The following is an 11,217-nucleotide window of genomic DNA, read 5'->3' as shown; positions in this document are numbered from 1 at the left end:
GTGTCAGTGCTTCCATTCAGTGAGTGGAAAAGGACGCTAGAAACTGCCCGGGGTTATCGAGGCGTCTTATGGGGAAGCATTTGGGAGAAAAGCCCCTGCGGGTGCGGAGAATACCGGACAGGGGGAGAGGGGCAGCTGCCCCCCCAGCGTCCAGGGGAAGTCAGAGGAGACTCTTTCAGGGCGGCCATGTCCTGCCTTCCCTGAGAAGGAACGCGTGCCTTTATTTGGGTCTGCCGGCTTTGCTTTCTGAGGCTATGCTTGGTCCCTGTTCTTCAGGAAATAAGGGAGTTGCACAAAGTTGAAAACTCCACCAAAGGGAGCACGGCGCTCCCTTGAATGGTGTTGCTGCAGGTGATCTCGCTCCCTCCCCCCATAGACCTAAGAGGAAGCGGGCTGGCGAGCGGAGGGGAGCTCACCGGGGCCTCTGAGGAGGGGAAACTTCTTTGCAAGGTTTTAAGCCTCCGTGTTGCCCTAAAGGCCGAGTGTCCCTCACTTGTCCCAGGTTTGCCTCTCGGGGCTTGTTGCTGAGGATCTTGAGCCCCCGCGTGCTTCCCCGACTGGGAGAGAATCTCTGGAGGGAGCGAGCATGGTGGTGGAAGCTGGGCTCCTGCGGACGGCAGTTGGGTTCCTCTGTCAATGTTGTCCATTTTTCATGTGCAGATGCGTGGAATCCATCTTGACCATATGTTGCCCTTAATTATGGCGAGTTCTAGCTCGGTGATTCATTGACAACCAAAGGCTTCGGACGGGGGCAGGAGCCAATGGCTTTGGGGTCCATCCCTCAGCGTTTGAAGTTCCCCCAGAGTAGAGAAGGCTCTGATTTGCTGGAGCTTCATGTTTTAAATAGATTTTTAATCCGCATGGAAATGCAGCGAAATGGAGTTGAATCATTTTCTGTAGGATGCAGGAGTGATGTCAGCCCCGCTTCCTGGGATGAATGTGCGTGCGTGCGTGTGTGTGTGTGTGTGTGTGTGTGTGTGTGTGTGTGGCGCATGCGCACAGGCGCTTACACACAAGCCGGCCTGTGGAGGGAGTCACTGAGCAGAGTGCCTTTTATTCCATGTGGAAATTCATGAACGAGGGCATGAGTACTGGACAGGAGGGCGACCGCTCTGTCCAGCTGTAGGGACTGGTTCAAGAAAAGTTCGTGGGGGAAAGCTGGGGCTGGCAGATGTCTGGACGTTGCACCCGCCATCGAGAGGGTACCTTTGTTGGGAGAATCTCAAATTAAGGCCCCCTCCCCTGGGTGTGGAAGAAGCTGCCTGATCTGTGCTTAGGAAACCACTGGCTGGGATCTGAAGTTGGATGCCTAGGGAAGTAGAGCACTCGGGAGCTGCTTTTAACCTTGGGGAGAAAGCCCTGGCTCCATTTTGGTTTTTTCTAGAAAGCTGCTGGACGGAGGAGTTCCAAGAATGATTGGGCCTTACCTGGCTGGGGGTGGGGGTGTCCGTGTCTGAGAAGTCTTCAGGCCCGTCGTGGATCTCCAGGGATGGACTTTATGTAATACTCCCCGGCTGTGTGGAAAGTGCGAGCTCTCCGTCCTGGCCATGGGCCCATGGGTCACTGTAGCTCACTGCAGTGATGGTTAATTTAGCAGGGAGCCTGTGTTAAACACAGAGAGGAATCTGCTGAGACGGCTCCTTGCTGCACCGTGAGCCACTGTTCTGGGCCACAGTAGGCCCAACTCTGCAGATTCTGCCCTCGGAATCCGTTGTCTGCGGCTGGAGGGCCTGGTGGGCGACTTCCTCCCGACCCACTTCGTCCAGATCCCGAAATCCCCGCGCCTTTGCCTGTGGCCGGGCTGGCTTTGGAACTGGAAGGCTGTGGGGAGACAGATGTTTTCCTGGAAATAATTACAGCACCCGGGGAGCAGTTTTAGCTAATGAATGCTTGTATTGTTGCACCCTCCTTGACAGAGGGCGATAGCCAGAGCTCCCCGAGCCTCTGCTCCGGCTCTGTGTAGAAAGACCCCTGTCCTTTGTGTGCCCACTGGGGTTGTTTCTGGTCTCACTGCTTAGAAGGGAAGGGCTGGAAACTCCTCTGTTACACCTGATCGGAACGTTGAAGGTTAATGAAAGCTTGATTATGATCAAAACTCATACAATGTCATGATTTCATCCAACCAGTCCCTGGAAACCAGTGCTAGGGACCAGCCCCAGGAAACAGAAGGAGGTAATTGAGGCCAGATACAAAGAACTGCTCTTCCTAGGGAGGATTGTTGCCCTAAGAGTTTGTGGCCCTAAAATATATATCATTTCACAAACAGTTGGGGTGAATTCATGGATGATGGGGCTGAAGGAGGTTTCAGAATGAAAGAAAGCTCGAAGTGCTTGGAGAATATCCTGATCTTCGCCCCCCCCCTTCCCCGGAAGCATTTCCCAGCAGGCTTGCCAAAGACCAAGCTCTGGGCCAGAGGAACCCTTGATTCTAACCCAGTTTGACCTCTTGTGCATTTGATGTTCTCAAGTTAGTATCCTAGCACAATGGAACACGGCGATTTTTAAAGTTTATATTGTATAGCTCTCCCCAGGAGCCAACTCTGAAATTTTACTTACAATAAGCCCTGGATTTTTTTTTTTACAGGTTCCCATTTTGAAACCAAAAGATTTGGCCCTCATGCTGTTTTTGTCCAACTGCAAACTCTTTTTTATCTGAAGGATACCTACCTGTAAAGAAGGTTTTTAAAAGATATATATATATATATTCAGAGTAGTTGGGCTTAACTTTGTTTTGGTTCCAAAACTAATTCCTCGCTCCTTAATTATTTTCATGGGGTTGTCATCAGGGAAGCTACTGGAGGGCTCTGGTGACTTCTGCAGGTTTTGTTTTCTTGATACTCAAGTGGCTCATTCACTTTGTGCATTAATTTCACTAAGTGTGTTTTCCCTGCAATTACTGTCTGAGATCGTCACTACTGGCCGCGTGGTAAAAGTCAGAATCGACTTTTTTTTAGATTAAATGTTTGCTCAAAAGATAGTCTGGTCCCCTAAAAAAAAAGTAATTTCACCATCAAAGACGGAGGATTTTTTATTTTTTAGCCAAACCTTTTGAAATCTGTCTTCTTGCTATTTTTCCTGAGAGACTAAATATCTTATAAACACTTCTCCAGCTGTGCCTTGTGAATAGAATGGTTAAGATTTGATCTCTATCTCCATGTGAATGTTCACCATTTTCTGCTCCACTAGATTGTAATTATTGACAGGTTGACCAAACCCAGTAGGGGCTTCTCCAGCTTCCTTGGAAGGTCACGTGACAGCACAAAGATGACTGACTTTGGACCGGTGGGCCCTGATTTCAAAAATCAGCTCTGCCCCTTTAGTAGTTGTGCAGCCCATTCGAGCCCTCGAGCCTCTCAACAGCTCTGTTGGCCCCTCAGAAATGAGGGCTTTGCTAGTGATCTCTGTGCTCTCTGCCATCCCTGCCCCCTCTGCTTCTGAACTGGACTTTTGGGTGTCGTAGGCTGGCAGCTGGGACCGTGTGTAAATACTTCTCCTCCTCTTGGGCCTTCTGAGCTCCCTGATGTGGGCCCTCTGTTAATCCATGAATATTTACGGATACATGAAAGTGTGAGCAGCTGTGACACTAAGGAGAAGCCATCCACTGTAGAGACAGAATCCTGAGCTTAATTGTTCCTTGATTGTTTGTGGGACTTCAGCATCCTCTCTGCCTCAGTTTCCCACTTCATCCAAAAAGGCCTAAGACTTAATGACTCTTAAGTGCCTTCCTAATCTAAAGTAACCTAAGCGAGACTCCTTAGGTGTTCCAAGGGCCCTGAGAATAATGGATTTCTGGTGATTACTTGTCCAACTCTTCTATAATTTCTTACTCATACCAGCTACATACTTACAATTCAGCAATTATGTCTCTGCGATCCTCAAAATACAGATACATTACATTGTACTGGAGACAGTAGCGAGGATTAAACAGTTAGAAAGTTGGAAAACAAGTGAAAAATCTTATCCAATGAACTATAGTAATATAAGGATTCCTTTTTAAATTTTATTTTTTTCAACCAACAAGCATTTTTTTTCTTTCCCTCTACCTCATTGGAAAAAATGTGGGAAACCCCCCAAATCTACAGGGATCCCTTTTGTAGCCTTTTGGCCACCTGATCACCTCAACTTTGCCTGAATTACTTCCAGTAATGAGGAACTCATTACTGTAAAAGGCAGCCCGTTTCATTATTGCACAGTCTCTTTCCCCCACTGATCCTCATTCTATCTTCTAGGACAATCCAGAATTCTAATTTAATATACTCAGAGAGAGCTTCCCTGTCACCATCACCCCAGTCTTGCATTCTCAACCCTCCTTTTCCCCCGTTCCTCATGTGACATGGTTCCATCAAACTGAACTCCCCTCTGGATGCCTTTTAGATAGTGGGCTCTCTCTCCTTGAAAGTTTTCAAGCGATGGCTTATTTGTAAGGTTGGACATGATAGAGATTCCTTTATGTGTCAGTTGGACTAGATGGCCACTGAGGTCCCTTCCAATCTTCAGATTCAGACTGTGTCATTTTGGTCAATGTCTTTCTTGAAAATAGCATACAGTGATTCTTGAGTGCCCAGCCTGGATTGTAAGCATCAGGACTCTCCCCACTGAACCTCTCTTAATTCAGTCTAAGATTGCACTCACTGATTTTGGCAGGAGCCTCCATTCAGTCATTCAAGGAAGCTTTCTCTCAATTAGGCCCCCTCTCTTCCTACTTGTTTTTTCATTGAACTTCTATCAGCTCAGGTGCTCCCTATCCTGTATTTATGTAAATTATTCTTGAATATCCAAATTGCACAAATTTTACTCAGCCCTGTTCAATTCTATCTTGTTAGTTCTAGCCCCATGTTTCAGCCTGCCAAGATCTCTCTGAATCCTCATTCCCTTGTCCAACTTGTTCTTGATATCCTGCCTGGTTTTCTATGATGTAAAAAATTAAATGGTGTGTTTTCTGTCTTACTATTAATAAACATAACTGACATTTATATTGAGCTTTGAAATTTGCAGAGAAAATCACCTTCTCTCACTTGATCTTTCCAACCACCCTGAGGTAGTTGTTCCAATCTCATAGATGAGGAAACAAAATCAGAGAAGTGACTGCTCTAGAGTCACACACCTAGTAAAGTGTCTGAGGCAGGATTCAAATCCATTTAGTCTTCACTGGAAGCCCAACAATTCTTCATGATGCTGTGCAATTAGTAAGTCAGCACCAAGGACAGGTCCCTGTAAAGTAACCATCAGAGAGGAACATTTCAGTAGACACTGTCACATTAATCAATACTATTGGGCTGTGGCTATTCAGCTACAACCTCTCCTTTCCCCATATCTACCTTCTCCATGTGGTCTTTTTGTGTCCTGATCCTCAGCCTCTAAATAATATCCTGCTTATTTCTTGTTCTCCACTAGCTTATAGATTGGCTCCTATTTGTTTTTGCTTCTGCCCAAAGCCAAAGAATTTGCGTGTTGCAGTTGCCCCACCGACATTTCTTGAATTGATCCAAACAGCCTATATTTATTTGCCTATATTGTCCAAGAAAATATTAATGTTAAGGTGAATTAACAGGTAAACATCTATGGATCACTTTAAGAGCAAAACATTTTACCTAGTTTGTGCCATTTCATCCAATTGACAGTTTGTGAGTTGGATTTATTCTTCATGTTCTGTAAATGTGGAAACTGAGGTTCAGAGAGTAAAGTGATTTATCCAGAATCACAGCTAGCCAGTGTATCGAGAGGCTTTTGCACCTAAGTCTCCCCAAATCCTAAGTATAATGCTCCCATCACTGTACCAGCTGTTTGTATAATATCATGGGGGATTTTTGTCAGATACTTTACTAAAATTGAGATATTCTTTGTCTGCATCTGTCAATCAAATCACTCTATTAAGAACCTTAATTTAGTTTTTTATTAAATATTTTTAATTATCTTGATGAAAGACCAAAGTCTGGTTAATATCAGGAGGAGGAAAACCAGTAAATTTTGACTGAGGGCCCTATTCACACTTTTTCTGTCAAGATTAGTTTTGTGTTTTAAATGCAATGCTCTAAGAGAAATCCCTGTCTCCAGACTGTCCAGATCTTGATTTCACTTCTGAAACCTAGGCCGAGGAGACATGTTTCACTTGCTGGCACCTGTAATGGAGCGTAAGCTCTTTCTTCAAATGACAAATGAATTCTTTCAGCAAATATATTTTTATAATAGACTCTGTGCAGGGACTCATGCCTGATATTGTGGAGAATGGAAAAATGGAGAAGACCTTCCTTGAACATTATAATCTAGCAAGGCAGATAAAGGCATAGGAACAAATTACCCTGCACAATTAATAAACAAAGCCGATTTTATAGTAATTTCCATGATTTAAAAGTAATAGGCCATAAGTATGATAAGACAGATGCAAAGCGTTCTGAGAGGAAGAGGTCAGTTCCATCAGGGGTGATGTGAGAAGACTTCATGAAGGGGGGCTCATCTAGACTTTGAATCACAGTATGATAGAAGTATATATGGAATCCCCAAGGCACAAATCGACTCATTCTTTTTTCTTTCCACTAGCCGTAGATAATTATAACATTAATAATATTAAACCTTTCCTAGCCTAGATAATTATAATATTAATGATATTAGCTAAAAGAAATAGGAGCCATATTAGAAATATTGGCCATAGATAACTCCAACATACCAAAACGCCTATCAGTTTTAATAAGAGAATAGTGCCATCAGGACCCAATTTCCTTAAATTACCCTTCAGTTTTCATTGGGCTGCTGGAGATTTAGCTAAGGAGGGGCTGGGGAAGCAGATGCTGGAGCTGCCAAAGGACTCCCCTCATCCTGCCTGGCCATCTCTCCCTTGGGGAAAGCACCAGGCTTGACTGCTCCAGGAAGCCGTTCGTGAAGAGAATGTCTCCGTCTCCTCCCCACCCCACACAGAGGCCTGGAACAGGGGACCACCAGACCTAGCTCGCTCAAACATGGGAACATGTGTCATGTCTAATTTGTTCTGGCTATCCTCCCTCCTCAGCTGAGCTGCTTGCTTCTTGCTCTCATCTGGGTGGACTCTTCCCATGGATGGATGGTCAGGCCCACATATCCAGGCCACAGTTTAATTGGTTTTTTGTTTGTTTTAAGTGGTAGAAAATTTGTGCAGACTACAGAGAAATCAAATGTCAGTACAATTTTCTGGTAATCTCCAAGTGAGGTCCCGAGATTATGGGTGCCGTGATGTCAAGGCTTGACAGATCCGGCCCATGGCCCCTCAGCCACATGTTCAGGGATCTTTTTGTGCTTGAAACATTGCGTGTCTCACTGCTCTGAAGACCGGAGGCTTTGCTGCATCCAACCTGCAGACTAAGTGCATCCTCAGCCTTCCGGCTGCTGGAGCCTTGCCACCTGAATGTCGTCTAGTTAAGTCAGCTCCACAAAACCCGTTCAGGGAGGCAAGAAGTTAATGTTATTTGCCTCCTCTCTCCCTTTGCTTTGGGATCTCGTATGTTATCTAGCCATTGTTTTTAGCAACAAAACAGAATAAGTCAATGGGGAACTCCAGTGTTATTTCATGATTTTGTTCACACCGTGTCTACTGGCATGTATGAGGAGGACATTTTTTTCTCATAATTCCCCGTCATTGAGATTTGGATCCCAGTTTTCCCAGATTGACTCTGATGAGGATTGAGAAGCAATGGGTGAATAACTAGTTGCCTGATCTCTGAGCCTACCTTTGGAAGGGGCTTCCTTCTCCTCTCAGTCGCTGGTGACTTTCCATAAGGCATGGTTCATGGGCCAACTACTCCACACACCTTTCCACTACGCTTCCTCTGGGAACAAACACTCTCTCCCTCTTTGAAATGGCTTTGTATTTACTTAATCACATTGTAATTATTCTCTTGTCCCAGGATAATGCAAACTCCTTGGAGGTCAGGACTGTTTGTTTCCTTTTTGTCTCTCTCCCCAGTAATTGTGCCAGAGCCTTGTACACAGTAATAAATACTTGGTGCAGGATGGACTCCAAAGGGCCCCAAAGCCAGAGCAAGGCCCCATTCTTGGTTGTTTCCTCCTCTCCTCCCCTCCTCCTTTTCATTGATGTTAACAAAAACCATCTGAGGAGAAGCGTCCTTTCCCATGCATTAGGCTTGGGTAGTAGAGTTGCTCCCTTGCGGGAACAGGAGATAAATGCCAGTTTTGCCCTAAAATCAAAGGGTTCTTTTTTAGTCATTTCTGCAAAAATATCATTTATTCGTTTTGAAACAATGATAACTCAAAGCTGATCCAAAAGATTATGGGGTGTGTGTGTGTGTGTGTGTGTGTGTGTGTGTGTGTGTGTGTGTGTGTGTTGAAAGCTTGAGATCCACTGGATATTCTGTGTAGTTAGGGCTATAATCTATTCATCAGGAGCGGCCTTTTAGGATTATTGAAGGACGATTTTCTGTGAGTTACGATTTTCTGTGAGTTAGCTGCTTAATTTCAGATCTACCCAGAGCGTGTAAATGATGGGCCTCTCTTGCCATCTCTGCCCACTGCCATCACCATCCAGCACCTGTTGGCTTTTCCTTCTTTATAGCCCTAGTGTCCAGGACAGCACAAGTGCTTGTTATTGACTCTGGGAAAAGAAAGCAGCAAGAATTCTATCCCCTTGTTGTTCCATGAACTAAAAGGTCCTTGGTTTCCCTCTGTAAAACCTAGGGATGCAGTTAGGGAATCTGTGCGGCCCCTTCCGGCTCTGAGCCCTGTGAGGCGAGGGACCCCAAAGCAGTGAGTTCACTAATGCTCAAAGGAGCGAACTTCTTGGGGAGCCTGAAACCGTCCCTCTGTGGTCCCGAAGCTCCAGGCTTGGGACCTGCTGAGACTCCGGGGAGTGTCTCCTTTCTGCCTCTGTTGGAAACATCTCCTGTTAGGAGGCCCTGAGGTAGCTGTCAGCTTGGCAGAAGAGGAAAAGAAGTGGGTTCCGGCCAAGGCCCCTCGGTTTCTCTTCTTCGATTGGCCTTGGGAGCCAGGGAGATAGGCTGTGGGAGGGCTAGAAGCGCTCCTGGTGGTCAAAGTGGGAAGGAAATTTTCAGCGAATGGGGCAAGAGGAAATGCTTGGGATTTCTGTCTGTGGTTTAACCAACTTTGGATCCCACGATGAACCCCCCTTTCCCTCACTGGGGGACATCATCCTGCCCCCAAACCTCCCCAGGTCTCTAACATTTGGCTCTCCATGAATTAGAAGCATGAATCCCTCCCTTGAGCAGGAAAAGGGGAAGCACCAAGGCTGCAGTGGAAAGAGCTCCATGTGGGGCCAAAGAGTTCATCTGCTGTGATCTCACTGTGACTCTGGGCAAATCATTTGACCTCTCTGAGCCTCAGTTTCCCCTTCTGTAAAACACAACCTCTGAACTAGATTCAACAAGCTTCCATTAGATGCCCTGCTGCAGTAAAAGCCCTGTTGTGGTTCTGTTCTCAGAGAGCTTAATCTGACCTCCAGCCTAAATGTGTGATCCATTGGTGAAAGTGGGGAGAAAGTATCAATGTGAATCTTGCTAAAACTCCTCTGTCTGCAGTCTGGGTGGGAGGAGGGCAGCCTGGGGGAAGATGCCCGTTCCCAGTTCTCCCTGCCAGGGCTGGGCTTGACTTAGTCTTGTGTGAGTGTAGTAGCCAGGAGGGGCCAGAATAAGCCCAATATAGATTCCTAGAAAAGGAACAATAGCCCTTGGCAACAGAAAACATCTAGGGTAGGAAAGTGGGGGAAGAGAGCCACAGGTTCCAGGAATATGTGAGCAAAAAAAGCCTGGAGCAACCCAGGAAGGCTGTGGGAATAGGGGAGGGTGCTCTGAGCTTGCAAGACTCTGGGAGCATTTGGCTGGGGGAAAAGAATGAGAGGAAGGGAGAGTGAGGAGAAGGAGGCAGTAAGAAAACAAAGAGGAATACCGGGAGGGTGAAGGGGAAAGTCTTAGCTCTGGACAGGACAAAGGGCTGCTCTTCCTCCACGTCCACCACTGAGGGAAGGACAAGAGTCTGTGCCTGGCAACAGGCCTCAGAATGGAGGCTCTGTCCCAGGAGATGAGACTGTGATCAAGGGGAGGAAAGGAGTGGTCAGGAGTGAGAGCGGGGGAGACCAAGTCTGGGAGAGCTAAGCGGGTCTGCTGGAGGGCAGCACTGACGCTGTCTGAACCGGAATACAAAAATGGGCCCAGACTCTGGGTGAGGCTCAGGGATCCAACAGCCCTGCCCTAAGCTCCAAATGCCAGGCCGTCCCAAACTGTAAGTGCAGAGAAGGTGCAGCTCTGCATCAGCAGGAGAGCACACGTGGCAGCCGGAGGAGGAGTCAATGGGGCAGCGCCTGGACCAGATTAAAATGTAATTGGGTAACGTGTAGCCAAAACAACAAAAGGAAAGGCATCGGACCAACGGGGTTTTCTAAGTCAATATGCAGCCAACGGGGGTCTGCATATACAGGCTAGTGCCTGTACATTTCTATCAGTTTTACACTTCAGTCTAAACAGATGATGATGAAGATGATGGTGATAATGGTGATGATGATGATGAGGAGGAGGAGGAGGAGGAGGAGGGTGATGGTGCTGCTGAGGGTGATAGTGATGATGAGGAGGGTGATGATGAGGGTGGTGATGTTGATAGTGATGATGATGGTGATGATGAGGATGAAGATGATGTTGATAGTGATGATGGTGGTGATGATGATGAGGGTGATGATGAAGATGATGATGATAGTGATGATGGTGATGATGATGAGGGTGATGATGATGAAGATGATGTTGATAGTGATGATGGTGGTGATGATGAGGGTGATGATGAAGATGATGATGATAGTGATGATGGTGATGATGATGAAGATGATGTTGATAGTGATGATGGTGGTGATGATGATGAAGATGATGTTGATAGTGATGATGGTGGTGATGATGATGAGGGTGATGATGAAGATGATGATGATAGTGATGATGGTGATGATGATGAGGGTGATGATGATGAAGATGATGTTGATAGTGATGATGATGGTGATGATGGTGGTGATGAGGATGAAGATGATGTTGATAGTGATGATGGTGGTGATGAGGATGAGGGTGATGAAGAAGATGATGATGATGATAGTGATGATGGTAATGATGAAGATGGCAGCGATGGTGATGATGGTGGTGATGATGATGATGATAGTGATGATGGTGGTGATGATGATGAGGATGATGATGATGATAGTGATGATGGTGGTGATGAAGATGATGTTGATAGTGATGATGAGGGT

At 46.2% G+C, this 11,217-nt stretch overlaps 1 protein-coding gene across 3 annotated transcripts in view; it reads left to right on the top strand.

Moving 5' to 3' along the window:
- Nucleotides 1–11,217, top strand: part of SHANK2 (SH3 and multiple ankyrin repeat domains 2) — a 534,119-nt gene that overhangs the window by 346,747 nt on the left and 176,155 nt on the right. The window lies entirely within an intron of this gene.

Source organism: Sminthopsis crassicaudata, chromosome 6 (assembly GCF_048593235.1).
Source record: "Sminthopsis crassicaudata isolate SCR6 chromosome 6, ASM4859323v1, whole genome shotgun sequence".
Lineage (NCBI taxonomy): Eukaryota > Metazoa > Chordata > Mammalia > Dasyuromorphia > Dasyuridae > Sminthopsis > Sminthopsis crassicaudata.
Note: the sequence above shows the minus strand (reverse complement) of the source record. Positions and strands in the feature narration are given on the sequence as shown.